The sequence below is a fragment of the Mobula hypostoma genome, chromosome 4 (assembly GCF_963921235.1).
Source record: "Mobula hypostoma chromosome 4, sMobHyp1.1, whole genome shotgun sequence".
Taxonomy (NCBI): domain Eukaryota; kingdom Metazoa; phylum Chordata; class Chondrichthyes; order Myliobatiformes; family Myliobatidae; genus Mobula; species Mobula hypostoma.
In genome coordinates this window covers 136817009-136842740 of record NC_086100.1, presented here as the reverse complement: position 1 = coordinate 136842740, position 25732 = coordinate 136817009, and the positions used below count along the sequence as shown (strand labels likewise).

At 44.1% G+C, this 25732-nt stretch overlaps 1 protein-coding gene across 4 annotated transcripts in view; it reads right to left on the bottom strand.

The window, feature by feature from the left end:
* inpp4b (inositol polyphosphate-4-phosphatase type II B) overlaps positions 1-25732 on the bottom strand; it is an 805146-nt gene that overhangs the window by 671398 nt on the left and 108016 nt on the right. The window lies entirely within an intron of this gene.

The window sequence follows — 25732 nt, the reverse complement described above, 5'->3', positions numbered from 1 at the left end:
CATTAATGAAATGGTATTCTGCTGGTGAAGGAAAGATGGTTCTGAAAGAAGATGCATCAGTAATAAAGGTCAGGGAAGAAAATCATTAGAAAATTCCTGCTCCAGCCAGCAGCTGCATACATATGACAGCCTGCTAAATGCCAGATAACTCCCCAGAAGGCTCTTCTTACCCTGCAGCTGAGAGATTTGGTGACTGCTGCAGAAAACCATCTGTTTTTTCATTGGCTTCCACAGGGAAAGAGAAACAGGAACTTGTGTGATTTTATGTTAGACAAAACATTAGCAGTTTGCAATAAAAGATAAAAATCTTAATAATGTATTGCATTAAGATAAATTAGCCTCAGTTATGTAAATCATGTTCAGCAAGGCAGGAAAACAGTTTAAAATATTTATGTTTTTTTATAACATGTGACCAACTGGTATAGTTAAGTGAAAACTAGTTGTTGTCACCTTGCAAAGCATGAAATAATTTGTTAAGTTGAAGTAATATTTAATTATTAAAGTATAAATCGTAAAAATATCCTCATTAAAATGCATTGCAGACAACATTCTTCTAAAAAATTTAAAGTAAACTGGAGATGAATCTCTCCAACTAAAGCATAATAGTTTCAAATTCCAACAGCTTGGTTTAGGGTTTTGGATATGGGTGGGAAGGACTTAGGAAAGTCCACTAGGGAGAGGCAATCCTGCAATAACTCTTGACACAAAAGTCACTCTGTTCTTGATGTGGGACCTCATATAAATTAACATGTTTGTAAATCCTAACTCACTACTGGCCAAATGAACTGCTGAGAAGTGAATACATGAATGTATCTAGATCTCAGCTTGGAAAAAGTGATTGGGCTTTGGCAGTCAGCGGCAGGATGGAAAATTTTGGACAGAAGGCATGGAGGAGTAGAATCTGGCACCTGAAAGAATTAAAAGGCTCTGGGCAGGGTCAAGGAAGGGGAAGTGCAATCTATCAAACATCGGGAGGTAGATCAGTTGGAGAAAGCAAATCTTGATGCTTGCATTACATGTTTTTATCCCCAGTGGCCCACAAACCTGCCTAAAAGAAAACTTTAAATGTTACTTCCTAAGTCCCTTCAGGCCAGATGTGGCTTCAGCAGTATTTGTACAGTAACAGAGCTGACCTTTGCCCCTTTCCACCCAAACCCCTTCCCTGCATGCATCCCCATATCCCATTCAAGCCTCGGAGTGAAGTTGCTGTCCTCTTCATGATGGCATCAGTGGACCTAACCTATTATTTTAAAACTAGGTACCACCCCCTTCGTACAGCTGGAATGTCAGTCTGTTTAAAAGAGCAGAATAATACTGGCACATGAAACAAGACGAGAGGAGATAAATGTATTTTGTTAGCTGCTCTATCCTATTAGGTTGTTTCCATTAACTAGAGTGCCAATTAAAGTCAGGAGTATATCTTTCAGAATCAAACAGAACTAGTTTCAAAGTTCCATCATGCACGTGAAAATGTAATTTTCAAATCAAAGAAAATGTGACTCCAATCTATTTTCCAGAATTGTCCCACTGTGACCATAGTCTGAATTCTAATATACATTAGAGTATATTTCAGTACGATTTCAGGAACTGGTAAATTCCCAGTGGTCCAGGGCAAGTTCCTGCATTCTCACTAGACACAAAAAAAAACCCTGCTCTTTCTCAAGATCCAGATCACCTCCCAGGAGAATAAAATGCACATCGATATGTGATGGGAAATAAGCCATCATCGGAGATCTATACAAAGCTGAAAACAACTTCAACCCAAACAATATAAAATTTTGTACTGAGTACCCTATGATCCTTAGGCTCATTCATGCACCAGAAACCAAAATTAAGTCAATTGTTTCAAACCTTCATTATTCATTGCTCTATGCTTACAATAGCTATGACAACAAAGCTAATGTATAATACACTCCCCTGCAGGTGTCAAGCTTTCAAAATGTACACTGAATCACTTAGTATGCACCTTAATATAAATTCTTAAAATGGTAATAACATACATATTTTCAAAATTTAATGTATTAATAAAATGAAATAAATTAAGAACCTTGACTGGCTAAATAATGATAAAATATATTTTACTGAAATTTGTTTGAAAACATAATATAGACATCAAATTATTAATTCCAGACAGCTCTGAATATCTAACAATATTCATTTTTGAAATTGCATGATTTAAATAAATTGGTAAAACAAATTTCAGAAATACCTCTTTAGCACACAGTTGCAATTTTAACCCCAAGAAGATCCGATTAAAATCACAGGTTCAGTCCCTGGGAGTCAGAATCCAAGCATGTCCTAATCGATTTTAACTGGTGAGTTTCATCATTATATCAATTGTGTCTGCAGCCACCAGCCCACGTCAACTGTAAGGCAGCAGTCACAGGCAGTATATTTAAAGAGTGAATGCACCTCTTAAAGGGAAGTTGCAATCACTGAATCTGAACTTAAAAAAAATTGATTGATTTTTCAAATAGACAAAGCCTGTGGATTGGATAGAGGGTAAATGGTACAGGTATCTCTAAGTTTACAGAAGAGGTGTAACTAATAGCAGGAGGGGTCACAAGAGGGGAGTGCATTCCCATGTGGAAATAATGTGCCCAATTATTTCTCAGTAAAAGTGTGAATAAGAGAGATTTTAAAACATACAGAGCACACTTTACTACCTTTCATGCTCACTTCCAATAGATACCAGGTGCTTGCTGCCGACACCGTGTCCAGCCACACTATGTTCTTGTCATCTTCATGCACTATACCAAATAAGGTAGATGATCTTGTAGAGCACTTACAAATTGGCAGGTATGACATTGTAGGCATCACTGAGTTGTGGCTGAAAGAAGATCACAGCTGGGAGCAACACGTACAAGAATACACATTGTATCGAAAAGGACAGGCAGGTAGGCAGAGGGGGTGGCATGTCTCTACTGTAATCAAATCTTCAGAAAGAAGTGACATAGGTAGATGTCAATCCTTGTGGGTAGAGTTAAGAAAATGCAAGGGTTAAAAAAAAACCCTGATGGGAATTATATACAGGTCTCCCAACAGTAGCCAGAATGTGGGGAACAAATTACAACAGGGGATTTAAAAAAACATGTAAAAAGACAATGTTATGATAATCATGGGGATTTCAATATGCAGGTAGATTGGAAAATCAGGTTAGGCTGGATCCCAAGAGAAGGAATACTGTAGAATGCCTACGAGATGGCTTTTTAGAGCAGCTTGTGGTTGAGCCCACTTGGGAAAAGGCAATTCTAGATTGATTAAGGAGCTTAAGGTAAAGGATCCCTTAGGAGGCAGTGATCATAACATGACAGAATTCACCCTGCAGTTTGAGAGGGAGAAGCTACATTCAGAATTATCAATATTACAGTGGAGTACATGTAACTACAGAGGCATGAGAGGGGAGCTGGCCAGAGTTGATTGGAAGGGCATAATAACAGGGCTGACAATGGAGCAGCAATGACTGAAGTTTCTGGAAGCAATTTGGAAGGCGCAGGATAGAATTTTCCCAAAAAGAAAAAGTATTCTAAAGGAAACACTACTTGACAAGTCAAAGATAGCATAAAAGATAAAAAGAGGGCATGCAATTTTCTTAAAATTAACGGGAAACTGGAGGATTGGGAAGTTTTTAAAAATCAGCAAAAGGCAACTGAAAAGCAATATAGAGAGAAATGATGTAATATGATGGTAAGCTAGCCAATAACATAAACGAGGATACCACAGATTATCTTCCAGATATATAAAGAATAAAAGAGAGGCAAGAGTGGATATCAGATCACTGGAAAATGTTGCTGGGGAGGTATTAATGGAGGACAAAGAAATAGCAGACCCAATAAATATTTTGCAAGCGTCTTCACTGTGGTAGACACCAGCAGTATGCTAGAAATTCCAGAGTGCCTGGGGACTAGTCACTATTACTAAGGAGAAGGTGCTTAAGCTGAAAACTGTGAGGGCAGGTAAGTCACTTGGACTACACCCCAGGGTTCTGAAAGAGGTAACTGAAGATATTGTGAAGTCATTGTTAGTGATCTTTCAAGAATCACTAGATTTTAGAATGGTTCTGGAAGACTGTAAAATACCAAATGTCACTCCACTCTCTAAGGGAGGGAGGCAGAAGACAGGAAATTATAGTTTGACCTCTGTGGTTGGGAAGATTTTGGAGTCCATTATTAAGGATGAGGTTTTGAGATACTTGGATACTTATGATAAAATAGGCCAAGGTCAGCATGGTTTCCTTGAGAATAAATCTTGCCTGATAAATCTGTTGGAATCCTCTGATGACAAAAAGGTTGGGGGTGTTGTGGATAGTGTGGAGGGCTGTCAGAGGTTACAGCGGGACATCAATAGGATGCAGAACTGGGCTGAGAAGTGGCAGGTGAAGTTCAACCCAGGTAAGTGTGAGGTGGTTCATTTTGGTAGGTCAAATATGATGGCAGAATATAGTATTAATGGTAAGACTCTTGGCAGTGTGGAGGATCAGAGGGATCTTGGGGTCTGAGTCCATAGGATACACAAAGCTGCTGCGCAAGTTGACTCTATGGTTAAGAAGGCAAACGGTGCATTGGCCTTCATTAACAAAGGGATTGAGTTTAGGAGCCGAGTGGTAATGTTGCAGCTATATAGGACCCTGATCAGACCCCACTTGGAGTACTGTGCTCAGTTCTGGTCGCCTCACTGCAGGAAGAATGTGGAAAATACAGAAAGGGTGCAGAGGGGATTTATAAGGATGTTGCCTGAATTGGGGAGCACGCCTTATGAAAACAGGTTGAGTGAACTCAGCCTTTTCTCCTTGGAGCGACAGAGGATGAGAGGTGACCTGATCGAGGTGTATAAGATGATGAGAGGCATTGATCATGTGGATAGTCAGAGGCTTTTTCCCAGGGCTGAAATGGCTAGCATGAGAGGGCACAGTTTTAAGGTGCTTGGAAGCAGGTACAGAGGAGATGTCAGGGGTCAGTTTTTCCACACAGAGAGTGGTGAGTCCGTGAAATGGACTGCCGGCGACGGTGGTGGAGGTGGATACGATAGGGTTTTTTAAGAGACACCATAGAAAAATAGAGGGCTATGAGTAACCCTAGGTAATTTCTAAAGTAAGTACACGTTTGGCACAACATTGTAGGCCGAAGGGCCTGTATTGTGCGGTAGGTTTTCTATGTTTCTATGTTTCTAAATAACAGGCAAGATAGATTAAAAAAGAGTCAGTCAATGTTGTTAACTTGGATTTTCAGAAGGCCTCTGACAAGGTGCCGCACATGAAAATGCCAAAGAAGTTAAGAGCCCATGGTATTGCAGGAAAAATGCCAGCATAGATAGAAGATTGGCTGATTGGCAGGAGGCAAAGAATGGGAATCCAGTGGGCCTTTTTTGGTCGGTTGCCAGCGACTAGTGGAGTTCTGCAGGGTTCAGTGTGGAACTATTTCTTTTCACATTATATGTCAATATCTGGATGACAGAACTCATCAAAGTTGCTGGTGAACGCAGCAGGCCAGGCAGCATCTTTAGGAAGAGGTACAGTTGACGTTTCAGACCGAGATCCTTCGTCAGGACTAACTGAATGAAGAGTTAGTAAGAGATTTGAAAGTGGGAGGGGAAGGGGAGATCCAAAATGATAGAAGACAGGAGGGGGAGGGATGGAGCCAAGAGCTGGACAGGTGATTGGCAAAGGGGATATGAGAGGGTCATGGGACAGGAGGTCCGGGAAGAAAGACAAGGGGGGGGGAAACCCAGAGGATGGGCAAGGGGTATATTCAGAGGGACAGAGGGAGAAAAAGGAGAGTGAGAGAAAGAATGTGTGTATAAAAATAAATAACAGATGGGGTACGAGGGGGAGGTGGGGCATTAGCAGAAGTTAGGGAAGTCGATGTTCATGCCATCAGGTTGGAGGCTACCCAAACGGAATATAATGTGTTGTTCCTCCAACCTGAGTGTGACTTCATCTTTACAGTAGAGGAGGCCGTGGATAGACATGTCAGAACGGGAATGGGACATGGAATTAAAATGTGTGGCCACTGGGAGATCCTGCTTTCTCTGGCGGACAGAGCGTAGGTGTTCAGCAAAGCGGTCTCCCAGTCTGCGTCGGGTCTTGCCAATATATAGAAGGCCACATCGGGAGCACCGGACGCAGTATATCACCCCAGCCAACTCACAGGTGAAGTGTCGCCTCACCTGGAAGGACTGTTTGGGGCCCTGAATGGTGGTGAGGGAGGAAGTGTAAGGGCATGTGTAGCACTTGTTCCGCTTACCAGGATAAGTGTCAGGAGGGAGATCGGTGGGAAGGGATAAGGGAGACGAATGGACAAGGGAGTCGCGTTGGGAGCGATCCCTGCGGAAAGCAGAGAGATGTGGGGAGGGAAAGATGTGCTTAGTGGTGGGATCCCGTTGGAGGTGGCGAAAGTTACGGAGAATAATATGTTGGACCCGGAGGCTGGTGGGGTGGTAGGTGAGGACCAGGGGAACCCTATTCCTAGTGGGGTGACGGGAGGATGGAGTGAGAGCAGATGTACGTGAAATGGGAGAGATGCGTTTGAGAGCAGAGTTGATAGTGGAGGAAGCCTCTTTCTTTAAAAAAGGAAGACATCTCCCTCGTCCTAGAATGAAAAGCCTCATCCTGAGAGCAGATGCAGCGGAGACGGAGGAATTGCCAGAAGGGGATGGTGTTTTTGCAAGAGACAGGGTGAGAAGAGGAATAGTCCAGATAGCTGTGAGAGTCAGTCGGTTTATAGTAGACATCAGTGGATAAGCTGTCTCCAGAGACAGAGACAGAAAGATCCAGAAAGGGGAGGGAGGTGTCGGAAATGGACCAGGTAAACTTGAGGGCAGGGTGGAAGTTGGAGGCAAAGTTAATAAAGTCAATGAGCTCAGCATGCGTGCAGGAAGCAGCACCAATGCAGTCGTCGATGTAGCGAAGGAAAAATGGGGGACAGATACCAGAATAGGCACAGAACATAGATTGACAAACAGCCCTTCCAGGTGAGGCGACACTTCACCTGTGAGTCGGCTGGGGTGATATACTGCGTCCGGTGCTCCCGATGTGGCAATAGAGAAAGCAGGATCTCCCAGTGACCACACATTTTAATTCCACATCCCATTCCCGTTCTGACATGTCTATCCACGGCCTCCTCTACTGAAAAGATGAAGCCACACTCAGGTTGGAGGAACAACACCTTATATTCCGTCTGGGTAGCCTCCAACCTGATGGCATGAACCTCAACTTCTCTAACTTCCGCTAATGCCCCATCTCCCCCTCGTACCTCATCTGTTATTTATTTTTATACACACATTCTTTCTCTCACTCTCCTTTTTCTCCCTCTGCCCCTCTGACTATACCCCTTGCCCATCCTTTGGGTTCCAGCCCTTGTCTTTCTTCCCGGACCTCCTGTTCCATGATCCTCTCGTATCCCTTTTGCCAATCACCTGTCCAGCTCTTGGCTCCATCCCTCCCCCTCCTGTCTTCTCCTATCATTTTGCATCTCCCCCTCCCCCTCCAGCTTTCAAATCCCTTACTCACTCTTCCTTCAGTTAGTCCTGACGAAGGGTCTCGGTCTGAAACGTCGACTGTACCTCTTCCTAGAGATGCTGCCTGGCCTGCTGCGTTCACCAGCAACTTTGATGTATGTTGCTTGAATTTCCAGCATCTGCAGAATTCCTGTTGTTTGGATGACAGAACTGATGGCTTTGTGACCATGTTGTTAGATGATTCAAAGCTAGGTGGAGGGCTATGGAATGTTCAGGAAGCAGGGAGTCCGCAGAAGGTTTTGGACAAAGTAGGGGTATGGGCAAAGAAGTAGCAGATGCAATACAGTGTAAGGAAGTGTCTGGCCATGCACTTTCCTAGAAGGAATAAAGGCTTAGACTATTTTCTAAACCGGGAGAATATTCAAAAACAAGAGGTACAAGAGTCCTGGGGGTCTTTGTGCATGATTCCCTAAATGTTAACTTGCATTTTGAGTCAGTGGTAAGGAAGGCAAATGCAATGTTAACATTCATTTCCTGAGGACTAGAATATAAATACAAGGATGTAAATGCTGAGGCTTCGTAAGGCATTGGTCAGACTGCACGTAATATCGTAAGCAGATTTGGACCCTATATCTAAGAAAGAATGTGCTGGCATTGGAGAGGGTCCAGAGGAGGTTCACAAGAATGATCCCGGGAATGGAAGGGTTAACCTATGAGTAGTATTTGATGGCTCTGGGCCTGTAATCACTGAAGTTTAGAAGAATTGGTGGGGGGGGGCAGTGGTTTCACTGAAACCTATAGAATAATAAAGCCAAAATAGAGTGGACATGGAGAGAATGTTTCTAATAGTGAGGGAGTCTAGGGCCAGTGGGCACAGCCTCAGAATACAAAGACATACCTTTAGATCAGAGATGAGGAGGAATTTCTTCAGCCAGAGACTGGTGAATCTGTGGAATTCATTGCCGCAGACAGCTATGGAAGCCAAGTCATTGGGTATATTTGAAGTGGAGATGAGCAGGCTGTTGATGAACAAGGGTGCTAAAGGTTACAGCGAGAAAGCAGGAGAATAGTGTTGAGAAGAATAATAAGTCAACCATGATGGAATGGCAGAGTAGATTTGATGGGCCGAATAGCCTAATTCTTCTCCTATGTGTATAGTGCTATGGTGTGCTGTCATTTATTGAACCTGCATCTTCCCTCATTCTTCTTCCTCAATGTATATTCAGGTCAGTTTCAGTACTTCCAACTAAATTCATTACTGTTATCATACATTCACCTCTCAACCTTGTCACCAGATGCAAAAGCTCCACAAACACGCACTTGCGATCACAATAGCAACCTATATCTCTCCCGTAAACTTCTGCCAAGAAGGCAGCATACAAGAGATCACTGGAGGAACCTTCAGCATTGTGGGCTATGGGAATCAGGAGATTGTGAACGTGAACATGGTAAGCCTTGTTCACTTGTACATGTTCGGGCACCACTTCATCTAATACAAGCATATATAATTGCAACCATCTATTGTCAATCATCTCCCATGCAAATATACAATATCTCCTTGGCATCACAACTAATACACATTTTCTCTAAAAAGAGAATAATCCAAAGAAGGACAACACTTGAGGAAAATTGATCCTAAAGAATGTGCGATGAAATTTCTAAATCTCTAAGTCCAATGCAGACAGAACATTCCTTCGGCATTCAAACTACGTATGTATGTTTATCCAAGGGATCTCTTCATAGAGTATCTGGAAGTTTCTTCAAAATATTGTTGCCATCCCAGAGTGCAGTAGCCATACGATACAATCCCTCAACCCTTAAATAGATAATTATTAATTTCATGACCAATATCACCTACACCACACTACTTCCTCTTTCTGATTTATTATCTCTCTGATCTATAATATTTTATTTTCTCTGATCTGATAGTGTAATACCAGTGTTTTTTGGTGTTAATGTCAGACACTCACCAGGTCCTATTGAAGAATTATCCTTCTCTGGACTTAATATGTCATCTTATCTTAACTTGCATTAGAAAACTTACGTTGACTCTTCATGAGCAATGGTTAGATTCATTTCAAGAAAACTTTGATCTCACAATCTTCATGTTTAAGGCCCAAGGTTTTATTGACTAGGATTAAATGGTCAACTTTACTTTTTAGATACTGAATTGTACAGAATTTCACACCAATTTTCAACAAGAGAATTCCTCAACCCATTCACTTTCACTTCTTCCCTAATTTCCTATCTCGTCATCTATATCCTGCCATAACGTCTCCATACCCTAACCTTGTCACACAGGCTAAAGATCTTGTCCTTACATTTTATCCCTGTTTTAATTGATTTCCTTCCTTATTTTCTTGTAAATCTCACCTAACAGGAATCAATTTCCATTCAGTAACATTTCAACTACAGGAAATCATGCTGTGAAATATGGCATTATCCTATAACTTGGGACACAAATTGCAAACTGATATTTCACGGAGATGTCAGAATGATCATCCATAACCCGCTTCTTTGATGCCTCCTTTATGAACCCAACTTTTCTACCCCTCCCCCCATTAATGTTCCCTCTAACTTGTAATGACTAGTCTGCACAAAAATCTGTGCTGTGTAACTTTTTGCCAGTGACAACGTGTGCACACTGAATTTTTATGTGGAAGTAAACCTGAAGCTATTTTAAGGATAATAAACTACCAGGTCCAGTTTGTTGTTCATTGCTTAAAAGAAACAAAATAACTGTCAATAAGAACTTTGATCTCTTCTGAATTTGATCATTTTCTCTCTTGTTCATCTGCACTCTCACAAAACATATGTAGCCGGTCTGTAGCAGGTAATGAAGGATTTTCTTGCCAGGGCTTTTGCACACCGTCCATATATGATTTGTTTGCTAAATAATGCTTTAAAAAAGTCGAGTTTCCAAATATGACTCCACTTCTCTCATTTGCACGTTCTCCAGCAGGTATTACCAGTTTCTGTAATATATATAAATATTTCTCATAGCTGCACATTCCTGACCTCCTGAGCTTTCGTGTAGCATTTCTACTGTTTCATTAAGCCATTCCACTTTAAATAAATTAGCAGTTCTGCACTTCAGACCTTTTGTTTGTTCGGAAGTCGACAGAGTGAATCAATAATTTCTTCAATAAAAACAGTATAAATAAGCCAGTTCTAAAACCTGCAGACAAAACATCTCAAACTCCACGTTGTTAACAGCATCGCATCAGAAACCGGAAAAGGAAATGTGATTGTGTACAATCATGAGACAGACTTATCATGCCTACCAGGTAGAGGGTGACAATTAAATTTCTTTGTGCGCTAGTAACAAAAGAGGTGTGCGCACACACGTGTACACCTTAGAGGGTACGTTGTCCTCCATTGAAGATGAGTGTAAATAAATTGAAATAAGAATTTGTTATTTTGCTCTTCATGAATTGTCCAAACTGAAACAATCCAAAATTGTGGACCATTATCGATTTTAACTTCAGGAAATCATGTGTGATTAAAACAAATCTCAGATTTTTGATTGTGCATTTTGCAGGACTATACAACCCTTATGCTTTATTTCTAGACACACCGATTGTCTGTCAAATAATACAATGAAGAGTTTGTTCCTTTGTCTCAATAATCAATATGCACTGCTAGAACAGCTTTGTAAGCCAATTCCACATCTTTAACAAGTTGTGTTCTGCACTCCTGACAAAGCATATATTTGCTGGCTAGGTCTTCTATAATTTAGTCAATACCAAGCCAATTGACAATTTCTCTATGATTTGCACTCTGCCTGGAGTTAAACTATTGTTTTCCTTTGCAATTCCTTTTGCATTACTCCTCTGTGTACTCAATTTATACAGCTTTGGTTGGAGGACAATTGACAGCAGCTATGCTGAAAGGGTTTTACATTTTCATTCAGATTTGCATCTATATTTGTCCACTCATTTCATGTGCATTCACACCTTTGCTTCAAATTAGGATTTTCTGTATAGCCCTGGTTTTTTCACTATCATCGACAGGATATTTTCTACCACCTATGCTGTATATATTTCATTTTCTGTGTTTCTTTTGGTTTCTTCACAGAATAATGTCAACTAGGCGTTCACTGAGACAGTCTGCTCAGATGCTCGCTGTTCATTGCCAAAGTAAGAGACTAAATGTCACTAGAATGAGAACATCAGGCAAAGGGCCCAAATTGACCTTGAGCAGATTATGGTTCTAACTGATGTGGAAAAGTTGTCCAGCAAAAGTTGTTCAAACTTGTAATCCAAATAGGATCATCAATGGTGCTTTCTGTAAATGATTTTTTTTTGTTTTAGTCAATGCACCGGATGTTCAACCAATAGCCTTTTTATGGTTTGTACATGATACGACTAATTGCTGCTGAAATTCCACTGCTGGAAACATTAGAGATAAGTTTTAACACTCAGTTGGTGTTGCAATGCATTAGAAATGACCAACCATGAGGAATTTCTTAGACAAATCTTATGCATTTTGCTGTTCTTAACACTCCCCCACCCCTCCATGCCCCACTCCCCACCCCAACCAATGCTCCACCATTATATCATTGGAGCTAAAAGAATAGGGACAATGGTACCGTATTGGTTAACCATGTCTCCTGCCCATTGTATATAAATGGCTACTCGGAAACATGGGAGATAAGTAGTCCCACACTACTGCATATACCATAATTTTTGGTGGATTTGTGCAGTTAGATGTTTGTGAAAATCACCAAACAATTATCTCCAATGGAATTTCCAGTGAGGGTTTCTTTCTTTACTGTTTTGTGAAGTAGTGTCAATGCCGTGGCAAGATCTGGAAGAACCATAGTTTTCCATGAGATTATAACTGAAAATGGTCAGAGTTCCATCAGATTTAGGAGTTATCTCACTCAGATGGCTTCTTCGATTGATTGCAGTATATCTTCATCTACTCATAGACTTAAATAAATTATTCCCTTTTCACAAATCCCATTTTTTTTTGTAAGTGTTAACATCATGTTGATGTAACCTTACTAATGCTCAAGCAAAAACTAGAATGCTATTTCTCTAATTACATAAACAATGCTGAAACCCTTGTAATACAATAGCTTGGAATATTTTCAATTATGGTTTTGTCCAATTCAGTAGTTTGATTTATGAGTACTGTAATGTATGGGTCCATTTCTTTTAGAGCAATGACCCCCCCTCCCCTTAGCACTACGTATTGATCCGTTGTCTGCACATGCACATTGTTCTCCCTCCATTGCAATGCAAATATACCAATAAAAGCCATCACCCACGTGATTTAATTGATATGCAGCTTTGCACAGACACAACACTTTGGTGACAAGTACAAACTTGAATGTCAGAAAATATCATGAACTGCACCAACAGTTACGGCATGATTACAGGATAAAACAGCGAGAGTTAAACAGTATATAAAATGTCATCACGGACACCAGTGAACATGTGAGTAGCAGTGAAAGACATGTGAGTAAAGTGAAAATAACATCGCGATAGCTTCAATCAGAGAAGTTGACAAATTACATAGCGTTAATGAAGGCTGGGAGTTGTGTGTTGAGAGGGTTGAACTGTATTGTAATATGAACAACGTGAAGGAGCAAAAGAAAGCCGATTAGCTTCTTAGCTTAATGAGTGCAAGAATGTACAGTCCCTTACACAGCCTAGTAACCCTTGAAAAGCCAGCAAGTGTTCAATGAAAGTGTTACAATTTTACAAAATCACTTGAGCCCTGAATGGCTGGCAATAGCTGAGAGATTTAGATTTTACAAAAGGAATGAGTCAAAAGATGAAAGCATTTCTGAATGCATTGCAGAACTGCGCAAACTTCCCCAGTACTGTGACTTTAGAGATGGACTTTCTGATGTATTAGGGGTCAGGCTCATATGTGGCATGCATAGTCAAAGCAGTCAAAAGAGGCTACTGTCCAAAAGAGTCCTAACCTTAGAATGAGCATTGACCATTGCAATATTATTAGAGACTGCAGCAAAGTATGCAGCAGAACTACAAAAAAGCATGTTAGATTATGAAATGCACAAAATATCCATGAGTGGTGCAAAAAGCCAAAGGTGTTATGGAAGTGGCAAATCCTCCCATGATGCAAATGACTGTTGGTTCAAAGAAAAAAACTGCAGAAAGTGTCACAGACAAGGTCACATAAGAGAGAATGTGGAGGCAGACAAAAAGCACAACCATGTGAAAAGTCTCAAACACAAAACTCAGCAAATGCATAAAGTTACCAAATGTAAATCAGAATCAGACAACACAGAGTGTGCCAAAGGTGAATTGTCATGGCTAGAACTGCAGTGTTACTGAAGCAGATCGCAACATAATCTGGATCACAATAAATGTGTCCGGTGTAAAACTGAAAATGGAGCTGGATATGGGGTCAGCTTTGTCCACAATTCCAGAGGCAGACTACAACAGACTTTTTTCTAAGATACGATTAGAGAATGCTTCAGTGATGCTAAAGACTTACATAGGTGGAAAACTGTCTCCCAAAAGCAAACTGAAATGTGAGGTATGGAGGCCAAACACAACAGTTACAGCATTATGTGTTGAAAAGTGGACAGCCAGCACTTTTTGGACATGAATGGTTGAGGAAAATCCAACTAGACTGGCACTCAATCAAAGCTCTCAGTGTGACATCAACAGGCAATGGCAGCCCAAACGGTAGCACTAACTAGAGTCTGGCAAAGCTGTTTAATGCTAATGAGGTGGTGTTTGAGAAGGGGACTGGTATACTCAAAGGCATGAAGGCCAGAATTGAACTGCAACACCAAGACTCCATAAAGTGCATCCAGTGCTTTACACATTACATCGTAAAGTGGGTGCTGAACTGCAGAGCTTGGAGGCAGCTGGAATTTTCTCCAAGGTTGAGTGGAGTGCTTGGGCCATGCCCTTTATCCTGGTGATCAAAAAAGGGAAGGCCGGAGCTGTTCGTATTTGTGGGGATTTCAAGGTGAGCATCAACCCAGTGCTGCGTACTGTGCAGTATCCCCTGCCACGAATAGAAGACACTTCTGCATCTTTGGAAAGTGGGGATATGTTCTCAAAGATTGATTTGTCATAAGCCTGTCTGCAAATGGAGATTGAGGAGTCAAGCATGAAGTTCCTCATAACCAACACTTACAAGGGACTGTCCCAGTAGAACCATCTTGTCTTTGGTGTCACATCAGCTCCAGCAATTTGGCAAAGAGCAATGGACCAAGTGCTCCAAGATATCCCAGGATACAAAGTTACCTTGATGACATCATCATGATTGGCAAGAATGATGAAGAGCACCTCCAGAACCTTGGTAAAGTGCTTACCAGGCAAGTGAATATGGTCTATGCTTAAAGAGAGAGAAATGTGTTTTTCAAGGATGAAATCTCATACTGTGGACATGTCATTGATGAGCATGGCTTACATACAGTGAGTCATAAGAGAAGATTGAAGCAGTGCTACAGGCACCCAGACGGGAAAATGAGTCACAACTCAGGTCCTCATTGGGCCTCGTAAACTACAACCACCAGTTTCTCCCAAACATTGCTACAGTGCTGCACCCATTGAAAGAACTGTTACAGACAGGAGCAAAGTGGGAATGGTCAGAAAGATGTGAAAATGCATTCAAGGAAACAAAGAGACTAATAACATCAGATGAACTGCTCACCCATTATGACCCACCTCTGCCAATCAGACTGGCATGTAATGCATCCCCTTACGGCACTGGCACCATTCTATCACACATTATGAAAGATGGATCTGAACACCCAATTGCGCTTGTTTCAAGATCACTGACAAATGCAGAACGCAACTACCCACAGATCGACCAAGAGACCCTTAGTCTAGTATGGGGAATAAAGAAGTTACACCACTAACTCTACCGACAGAAGTTTATGCTGATGACAGATCACCAGCTCCTTGTGTCCATTTTCAATCCAAGGAAGGGAATCCCAGTGATGGCTGCTACCCGGTTGCAATGTTGAGCACTTCTCCTAGGCACCCACTCTTTTGACATAGAGTTCAAGGGGAACCAAACAACACAGCAATTCTGATGGCTTGTCACGTCTTCCACTGTTGGCAACTGAAGAAGAAAAGTTTTCACCTGCAACCTTGCAGCAGTGTTCCACACCGCATCAGTGGACCAGTCACCGGTAACAAATTCTGAAATACAAAGGGAAACAAGGAATGACCCAACATTGTCAAAAGTCTATGAGTTCACCAAGGATAGCCAGTTCATGATATCCTATGTTTCCATAATTCCCAGGAAGATGAGACTAACTGTCAGTATGTTAGAGAACGCTGATGTGTGTAACTCGTCTTGTGGTTCCCTCTAAACTATGTACCAGAGTGTTAGAAAATCTGCGTGAAGGACACCTGGGTACTGTCAAGATGAAGTTTCACCCAGAGCTTCATGTGGTGGCCGGGAATATATAAACAGATTGAAGACTTGGCCAAAAGCTGTTCGGGATGCCAAAAAGTTCAAAATGTATTCCCACAGGCACCATAACACCTATGGGAGTGGCCATCATCACCACGGCAAAGAGTACATATTGCCTTTGCTGGGCCATTCATGCACTCCATGTTCCTGATTGCTGTGGATGCTCATTCAAAGTAGCTGGAGGTTACACCAATGAAGTCAACCACCTCAGCAAAGACTGCCTCTGCTCTGAAGACTATCTTAACCAGAAACAGCTTACCAGAACAAATAGTGAGTGACAACAGACCACAATACACATCAGAAGAATTCTGACTGTTCATGAAGAAAAATGGCATCAGACATTTCAAGTCAGCTCCTCACCGCCCAGCAATGAATGGGTTAGCAGAAAGGTTTATCCAAATCTTCAAGAAGTCTATTAAAGTGACAGATAAGGAGGGCATTTCTCTACAACACAAGGTGTAAATCTTCCTTTTTCTGTGTATCGGAACTCTGTTCATGCGATGACAAATCAAACTGCTGTAATGCTATTCATGAACAGGAATCTGAGATCACACATAGATCTCCTGAGACCAGATCTCTGAGGGAAGTGCAGAATAAACAGTTCACCCAGTTGCCAAGTGAAGCAGCAAGGAGCTTCTAGATTGGACAGGAAGTCCTAGCACATGACAAGTAGACATCCGGTAGGATAACTACAAGAACTGAACCACTGATGTACACTGTAGATGTTGGAGATCAGACTTGGAGATGTCATGTGGACCAGATACTGGATGCTCAACCGAAGAACACACCTGAGTCGAATGAATCCAACAAGATGGACACATTACAGTCACCAGACTTGCCTCTCAGTGATGATGTCACTGACAGCAACATGACACCAGAAACCAAGAACGTTGTCTTAGACAAGACACCATCAAACCCGATGCCACTCAACAGCCCAGAGGCACTGATGCACCTTCAATTACTCCAAAAGACTGGAAGTAGAGTAAATACTGAAAGGCTTTTATTCGCAGTAAAATGTGACCTCCATCATGCTGAGTGTCTGCCCCTGGACTGAGGAGGAGGAGCAGGGCGAAATCACCTTTATTCAGGGATGGCGAAGGGGAACCGCGAGTACTCCTCGATAACGTTAAGAAAGTACACATTGAGGTCGGTGGAGGGAAGAGGGCCCTTAAAGTCAACACTCAGTTGCTCAAAGGGGCGGGTGGCCTTGATGAGTGGTGCCTTCTCGGGTCGGTAGAAGTGCGGTTTGCACTCTGCGCAGACTTGGCAGTCCCTGGTCATCATCCTGATCTCCTCAAGGGAGTAAGGCAGGCTCCGGGCTTTCACGAAGTGGAAAAGCCGGGTGACCCCCAGGTGGCAAATATCTACATGTAGGGCATATAGCCAGTCGATCTGCGCGCTGGCGCATGTTCCCCAGGATAGAGCATCGGAGGGCTCGTTGAGCTTCCCAGGCCTGTGCATGACGTCATAGTTGAAGGTGGAGAGTTCGATTCTCCACCTCAGAATTTTATCATTTTTGATCTTGCCCCGCTGTTGGTTATTAAACATGAATGCGACTGAGCGCTGGTCAGTTAGCAGGGTGAACCTTTTGCCGGCGAGATAGTGCCTCCAGTGCCTAATAGCTTCCATTATGGCCTGGGCCTCTTTCTCCACCGCGGAGTGCCGAATTTCAGGGCCTTGAAGGGTACGGGAGAAGAATGCTACTGGTCTTCCCGCCCGGTTGAGGGTAGCAGCCAGCGCAAAGTCGGAGGCGTCACTCTCTACTTGGAAGGGAATGGCCTCATCCACTGCATGCATTGCTGCTTTGGCAATGTCCCCTTTTATGCGGTTGAAGGCCGTGTGGGCCTCGGCAGAGAGGGGGAATGTGATGGACTTGACCAGGGGGCAGGCCTTGTCTGCATAGTTAGAGACCCATTGGGCGTAATATGAAAAGAAGCCCAGGCACCTTTTGAGGGCTCTGAGGATGTTGGGAAGAGGGAGTTCCAACAAGGGGTGCATACAGTCGGGGTCAGGGCCAATGACTCCATTCTCCACGACACACCCAAGGATAGCAAGTCGGGTAGTCCCGAATACACACTTGTCCTTGTTATAGGTGAGATTGAAAGCTTTGGCCGCTTGGAGAAATTTTTGGAGGTTATTGTCGTGATCCTGCCGGTCATGACCGCAGATGGTGATGTTATCCACATATGGGAACGTGGCCTTCAGTTGCCACTGGTCCACCATCCGGTCCATTGGCCTCTGGAAGACAGATACACCATTTGTGACACCAAAGGGGACGTGCAGGAAGTGATAAAGTCTGCCGTCTGCCTCGAAGGCAGTGTAAGGGCGGTCCTCCCGGCGGATGGGGAGCTAATGGTAAGCGGATTTGAGGTCTATGGTTGAGTACACCTTGTACTGTGCTATCTGATTGACCATATCCGCGGTGTGGGGTAGAGGGTACGCGTCGAGCTGCGTGAACCTATTGATGGTCTGGCTATAGTCCACAACCATCTTATTTTTCTCCCCGTTTGCGCCCTCCAAGGACTTGTGCTCGCCTCAATGACCCCCTCCCTAAGCAGCCGCTGCACCTCCGACTTAATGAAGGCTCTGTCCCCCGCGCTGTACCTCCTGCTTTTAGTTGCCACAGGTTTACAGTCGGGGGTCAGGTTGGTGAACAGCAGTGGGGGAGGGATCCTGAGGGTGGAGAGGCCGCAAGTGGTGTCGGTAGTGTGGCAGTTGGCATGGTGTTGGGTGGGATGCGCGGGTCGGTGTGTGTGTGTGGTCAGTAGCGGGGTACGTGACATATCTCTACAAAACGGGATTTATGACAGTAATTGGCAGGAGGGGCCCATCATACTTCATTGTCACGCTTTTCAGGTGGCTCTGGAAGTCCAACCCCAACAGCACAGGGGCACACAGTTGAGGCAAGACCAGTAACGTAAAGTCCCGATATTCTGTGCCCTGCACCACTAGTGTCGCTACACAACCCCCCCGGATGTATGTTGTATGCAACCTGGAGGCCATGGTGACCCTCCAACTTACCGGCCGTATCATGAGTCCACAATGCTGCACCGTGGCCGGGTGGATAAAACTCTCCGTGCTGCCTGTGTCAAACAGGCAGCTTGTCCTGTGCCCCTCCACCAGGATGTCCATCATTGACCTTGCGAGCTGGTGGGGAGCGCTTTGGTCGAGGGTCACGGAGGCCAGGGTTGAGTCGCTGCCTTGGTCCGGCGTGGTGGGGTTCCCTGTGAGCACCTGTTGGTCGTAGGCGGTGGGAGGGGGCGCTGACCAAGATGGCCGCCCCCATGTCTCGCATGTGGTAGCGGCGTGCAGGGAAGACGGCAGCAGGCAAGATGACAACCCCCATGCCTCACACGTGGTGCTACTCAATCCCGCTCGCGGTTTGGACTTACAGACCATGGTGAAGTGGCCCTTCTTTCCGCAGCTGGAGCAGGTAGCTTGTCGGGCCGGGCAGCGTTTCCGAGGGTGCTTCTCCAGTCCACAGAAGTAGCACTTCGTGGACTCACGACTGGCGGCAGCTGAGGTCGATTTGCCGGCAGGTTGTGGGGTCTGCGGCACCCACGAGGCCATCGGGGGATTGTGTGCCTGGAGAGCCTCAGAGTTATGCAGAGCGGCCTCCAGCGAGTCAGCCAGCTCGATCACCGAACTTAAGGTAAGATCAGCTTTTTCCAGCAGCCGCTGGCGCACATACACTGACCTGGTCCCCATGACGAAGGCGTCTCTCACTAGGAGCTCTGCATGCTGTCCTGCTGCCAGCCCCTGGCAATCGCAGGCCCACACAAGCGTCTGTAGTGCCCAGACAAACTCAGCACTTGATTCCCTGGGCCGCTGGTGCCGAGTCGCTAAGCGATGCCACGCGTAGACGGTGTTTACCGGCCGCAGGTATTGTCCTTTGAGTGTGCTCAATGCACTGTCGTAGCTCGGCTGGTCTCTGATCATTGAGTAGACCCATGGACTGACCCTGGAGAGTAGAACTCTGCGCTTTGCTGTGGGGTCGATCACTTCAATCGCCTCTAGGTATGACTCGAAGCAAGCCAGCCAGAGTTCGAAAGCGTTTCCAGCTTCAGGTGTTTGTGGGTCGAGCTCTAACTTGTCGGGTCTCCGAGCGCGTTCCATGCTTTAAAGTTACTGCGAATAAAATTGATGCACCTTCAATTACTCCAAAAGACAGGAAGTATGGTAAATACTGAAAGGCTTTTATTCCCAGTAAAATGCGACCTCCATGCTGAGTGTCTGCCCCTGGACTGAGAAGGAGGGGGCAAGGCGAAATCACCTTTATTCAGGGTCTGTGGGAGGAGCCGCAGGAGCAGTCAGCAGAGGGGCGTGTCCAGGCATGTCCAGACAGGTAGCCCGGTTACAACATATATATATAGTTTACCACAGGCACTATCCTGAAAGAAGCAGAACACCACGCAAAATACTAAACCTTTAGAACTCTGATGTTGTTATGGACTGTTATTGTGAAAGCAGGTTTATTTGGAATATGGGTTTATGAAAGGGAAAATCAATGTTTTGTACATATACAGTTTTATTGTCTGTTAACCTAACAAGGGAGGAACTGTAATGGTGGATCTATTTCTTTTACGGCAATGACAGCCCCCCCCCCTTAGCACTATCTATTGATCTGTTGTCTATACATGCATATGGATCTCTTTCCCTCCCGTTGCAGTGTGAGTACACCAGTTAAAGCCATCACCCACGTGCATGCCTTTATTTAATTGATCTGTGCACAGATCTAACATGTACAAGTCCTTATGGATGACCATTGCCAAGCAGCATTGAGCCCCCCATTAACATTAGGTTGGGCACAAGACAGATGTAGCTTAGTGAAAAGCTTTACTCTTACAATTCAGCATACAGATCTTGAGAAAGAGTCATAAAGAAATACAGCCTGAAAAAAGGCCCATCGGTCTACCAAGCCAACATTGACCATGCATGCCCATTTTACACAAATCCTATCCCAAACCCTTTTATTTTCCTCAAATTTCCATCAACTCACCCCAAGGTTCTGTGGATCCACAGACGAGGAGCAACTACAGCAGCCAAATTACCTATCAACACACATCTTATTGTGACGTGGGAGGAAATTCATCCAGGCACACTGGGAATGTTCAACCTCCACAAGGACAACACCTAATGTCAGGATTAAATCTGTACCTATGGGAACCATAAAACTGCGGCAATACCAGACCATCACTATACAGACGTAAATCTGTACCTGACAGGAGAGATAAGGGGCAAAAAAACAAACTGCTGAGGGACCTCAACTAGTCAAGCAGCATTTGTGGTGGCAAACGGATGGTCAACTTTTCCAGTTATGACCCTACATTTGGACTGGGAGTGTGAAACCACGAGAAGGATTGGTGGACATAGGCTGGTAGGTGATAGGAGGAAGCAGGTAAAGTGGGGAATGGTGGGCTGATAACACTGGGCAGGAGGATGGGGGCAAATCTTCAACACAGAGGCTGCAAGGCGATTGCTGGAGATAGACAGTGTGGATAGAGCCAAGTGGGAAGGGGAGAGGAGGGGTGAGGCCAAGACTGAGATTGGAAGGTAATAGGTGGAAACAGATCAGTGAGGGAAGATGTGCAGATGAAGCCAGATGGCGATGGTGATAGGGAGGGTCGGGGGGTAGGCCAGGGAAGAAGCAGCCAAGGTGGATAGGTGTTTGGGTGATAGGCAGATGGAAATGGGAAAGGGGCATTGCTTTTTATCTCCTGCTCTACCAGAGATCAGTTTGTAATCTCCACAAACTTTCACAGGTGCAGAGACTACGATTTGATCCGGAACTTGGTTGCTATAAAGAGTTTGCACACTTTTCAGTTGACTCTGGTTTCTTCCCCGATTCCGAAGAAAAAGTGATTGGCTAAATAATTATTTCAAATTACTCAGTGCAGCTGGGTAGGAAAAGCAGCAGAGAAGATTTGGTGGGGATATGAGAGAGACTAAATTACAGAGCTACAAGGAAAGGAGAATGGGATTGTTGGAGTACGAATGACCTTTCTCTGTGCCATAATAAGTAAGAACTTGGCGGTCATATTGGCTTTAGCTACCAATATTAAAGGTATCACCCAGTTACTCTGTGCCACATTCACCTATACCCAACCTGCTAAAAGTCTGCTGAGTTCTTTTTTTCATTGCTGAAGTTATTGGCCTGGATTTACAGTAGATTGGCTTGGCATTTGATTTAATATGCACAATGTTATCATAAAAGATAATGGAGGGGTGTGCTTCCATGTTAAAGGCATTAAATATGTTGTGCAGTATTTACTTTGTTATTTATTGAAATGCATCATATTTACTTGATTGAGAGTTGTTTTAATAGCAGTGCTTTTTTCTGATGAGACTGAAATTTGGCTGAGTGGTGTCAAACAACCTCTCACTCAATGTCAACTAAACAACAGAGCTGATTATAGACTTCGGAAGAAGGAAACAGTGGTCCATGAGCCAATCCTCATCGGAGGATCAGAGGTACAGAGGGTTAGCAACTTTAATTTCCTCAGTATTATTATTTTGGAGGACCTGTTCTGGACCCAGAACGCAAGTGCAGTTACGAAGAAAGCACAGCAGCACCTCTACTTCCTTAGGGGCTTATGAGGATTTGGCATGACATCCAAAACTTTGACAAACTTTTATAGATATGTAGTGGAGAGTATATTGATGGCTGCATCATGGCCTGGTATGGAAACACCAATGCTCTTGAATGGAAAATCCTACAAAAAGTAGTGGATATAGTCCAGTACATCACGGATAAATCCCTCCCCACCACTGAGCACATCTACATGAAACACCATCACAGGAAAGCAGCATCTATCATCAGGGACCCCAACACACAGGCCATACTCTCTTCTCACTGCTCCCATCAGGAAGAAGGTACAAGAGCCTCAGGACTCACACCACCAGATACAGGAACAGTTACTACCCCTCAACCATCAGAACTGTGAACCAAAAGGGATATCTTCATTCGACTTCACTTGCCCCATAATTGAAATTTTCCCACAACCAATGGACTCAAATTTCAAGGACCCTTGTCTCATGTTCTCAATAATTACTGATTATTTATTTATTATTACTGTTTCTTCATTTTCTATTTGCACTGTTTATTGTCTTCTGCTCTCTGGTTGAACACCCTCGTTGGGCGGCACATCTCCTCCATCTCCAAAAGAATCCTACCACTAATCATATCTTCACCTCCGCCACCCCCCCCCAACTCTGCTTTCCACAGGGATCACTCCCTCGGCAATTCTCTTGTCCAATCAATTCTCCCTACTAACCTCCCTCCCAGCATTTACCCCTGCAAGCAGCCTCTCAGAGCTACACCTGCCCACAAACCTCCTTCCTCACCTCCATTTAGGGCCCCAAACAGTCCTTCAAGGTGAGGCAACTCTTCACCTGTAAATCTGCTGGGGACATCTATTGCATCCGGTGCTCCTGATGCGGCCTCCTCTACACTGGGGAGGCCCATCGTATATGAGGTGACCGCTTCGTTGAGCACGTCTGCTCTATCCGCCACAAGCGGAATTTCCTGGTGGCCAAACATTTTAATTCTGATTCCCATTCCCATTCTGATATGTTGGTCTATGGTCTCCTCATATTATTTCCCATCTGGATAACCTCCAACCTGATGGCATGAATATCGACTTCTCCTTGCGGTAAATAAATGCCCCACCCCCTTCCTCTATTCCTCGCTACCTATCACATCCCCCTGGGCCTCCTCTTCCTTCCCTTTCTCCTTTGGTCTGCTCCCTTCTCCTATCAAGCTCTTTCTTCTCCAGCCCGTGACCTTTCCTACCCACCTGGCTTCACCTATCATCTTCCAGCTATCCTCCTTCCCCTCCCCCCATCTTTTTATTCTGGCATCTTACCCCCTTCTTTCTCAGTTCTGACGAAGGATCTCAGCCAGAAACGTCGACTGTTTAATCATTTCCATAGATGCTGCCTGACCTGCTGAGTTCCTCCCGCATTTTATTTGTGTTTTGCTTTGGATTTCCAGCATCTACAGACTTTCTTGTGTTTGTGGTCTTTCATTCATTCTGTTATAGTTATTATTCTATAGATTTATTGAACATGTCCACAATAAAATTAATTTCAGGGTTGTGTATAGTGACATATGCGTACTTTGATAATAAAATTTACTTTGAACTTTCCAGCTTTTCAAGCATTCTAAGATTATTTGCAATGAAAACAAATGTACCATTCAAACTATAGACACTTACAGGCATATTTCTGTATGATTTGATTCTCTGCAGCACGTTCTATTTTTAGAGACTCCCTCCATAGATTTAGTTCTAGATTTAGAAAAGGATCTTGGCAATTGTAGGGATAACTTGCAGAGGACTGAAAAACTTGAGCATGTAGATATTAAGAAAGAGGATGTGCTGGAGTTTTTGGAAAGCATCAAGTTGGATAAGTCACCAGGACCAGACGAGATGTACCCCAGGCTACTGTGGAAGGCGAGGGAGGAGATTGCTGATCCTCTGGCGATGATCTTTGCATCATCAATGGGAACGGGAGAGGTTCCGGAGGATTGGAGGGTTGCGGATGTTGTTCCATTATTCAAGAAAGGGAGTAGAGATAGCCCAGGAAATTGTAGACCTGTGAATCTTACTTCAGTGGTTGGTAAGTTGATGGCGAAGATCCTGAGAGGCAGCATTTATGAACATTTGGAGAGGTATAATATGATTAGGAATAGTCAGCATGGCTTTGTCAAAGGCAGGTCGTGCCTTACGAACCTGATTGTATATTTTGAGGATGTGACTAAACACATTGATGAAGACAGAGCAGTAGATGTAGTGTATATGGATTTCAGCAAGGCATTTGACAAGGCTTATTGAAAAGGAGGCATGGGATCCAAGGGGACACTACTTTGTGGATCCAGAACTGGCTTGCCCACAGAAGGCAAAGAGTGGTTGTAGATGGGTCATATTCTGCACGGAGGTCGGTGACCAGTGGAGTGCCTCAGGGATCTGTTCTGGGACCCCTACTCTTCGTGATTTTTATAAATGACCTGGATGAGGATGGTTTAGTAAATTTGCTGATGACACAAAGATTGACGGTGTTGTGGATAGTGTGGAGGGCTGTCAGAGGTTACAGTGGGACATTGAAAGGATGCAAAACTGGGCTGAGAAGTGGCAGATGGAGCTCAACCCAGATAAGTGTGAGGTGGTTCATTTCGGAAGGTCAAAAATGATGGCAGAATATAGTATTAATGGTAAGACTCTTGGTAGTGTGGAGGATCAGAGGGATCTTGGGGTCCGACTCCATAGGACACTCAAAGCTGCTACACAGGTAGACTCTGTGGTTAAGAAGGCATACGGTGTATTGGCCTTCATCAATCGTGGGATTGAGTTTAGGAGCCTAAAGGTAATGTTGCAGCTATATAGGACCCTGGTCAGACCCCATTTGGAGCACTGCGCTCAGTTCTGGTCGCCTCACTACAGGAAGGACGTAGAAACATAGAAAGGGTGCAGAGGAGATTTACAAGGATGTTGCCTGGATTGGAGAGCATGCCTTGTGAGAATAGGTCGAGTGAATTTGCCCTTTTCTCCTTGGAGCGCCCAAGGATGAGAAGTGACCTGATAGAGGTGTACAAGATGATGAGAGGCATTGATCGTGTGGATAGTCAGAGGCTTTTTCCCAGGGCTGAAATGGCTAGCACGAGAGGGCACAGTTTTAAGGTGTTTGGAAGTAGGTACAGGGGAGATGTCAGGGGTAAGTTTTTTTTACACTGAGAGTGGTGAGTGCGTGGAATGGGCTGCCAGCGACGGTGGTGGAGGCGGATACGATAGGGTCTTTTAAGAGACTCCTGGACAGGTGCATGGAGCTCAGAAAAATAGAGGGCTATGGGTACCCCTAGGTA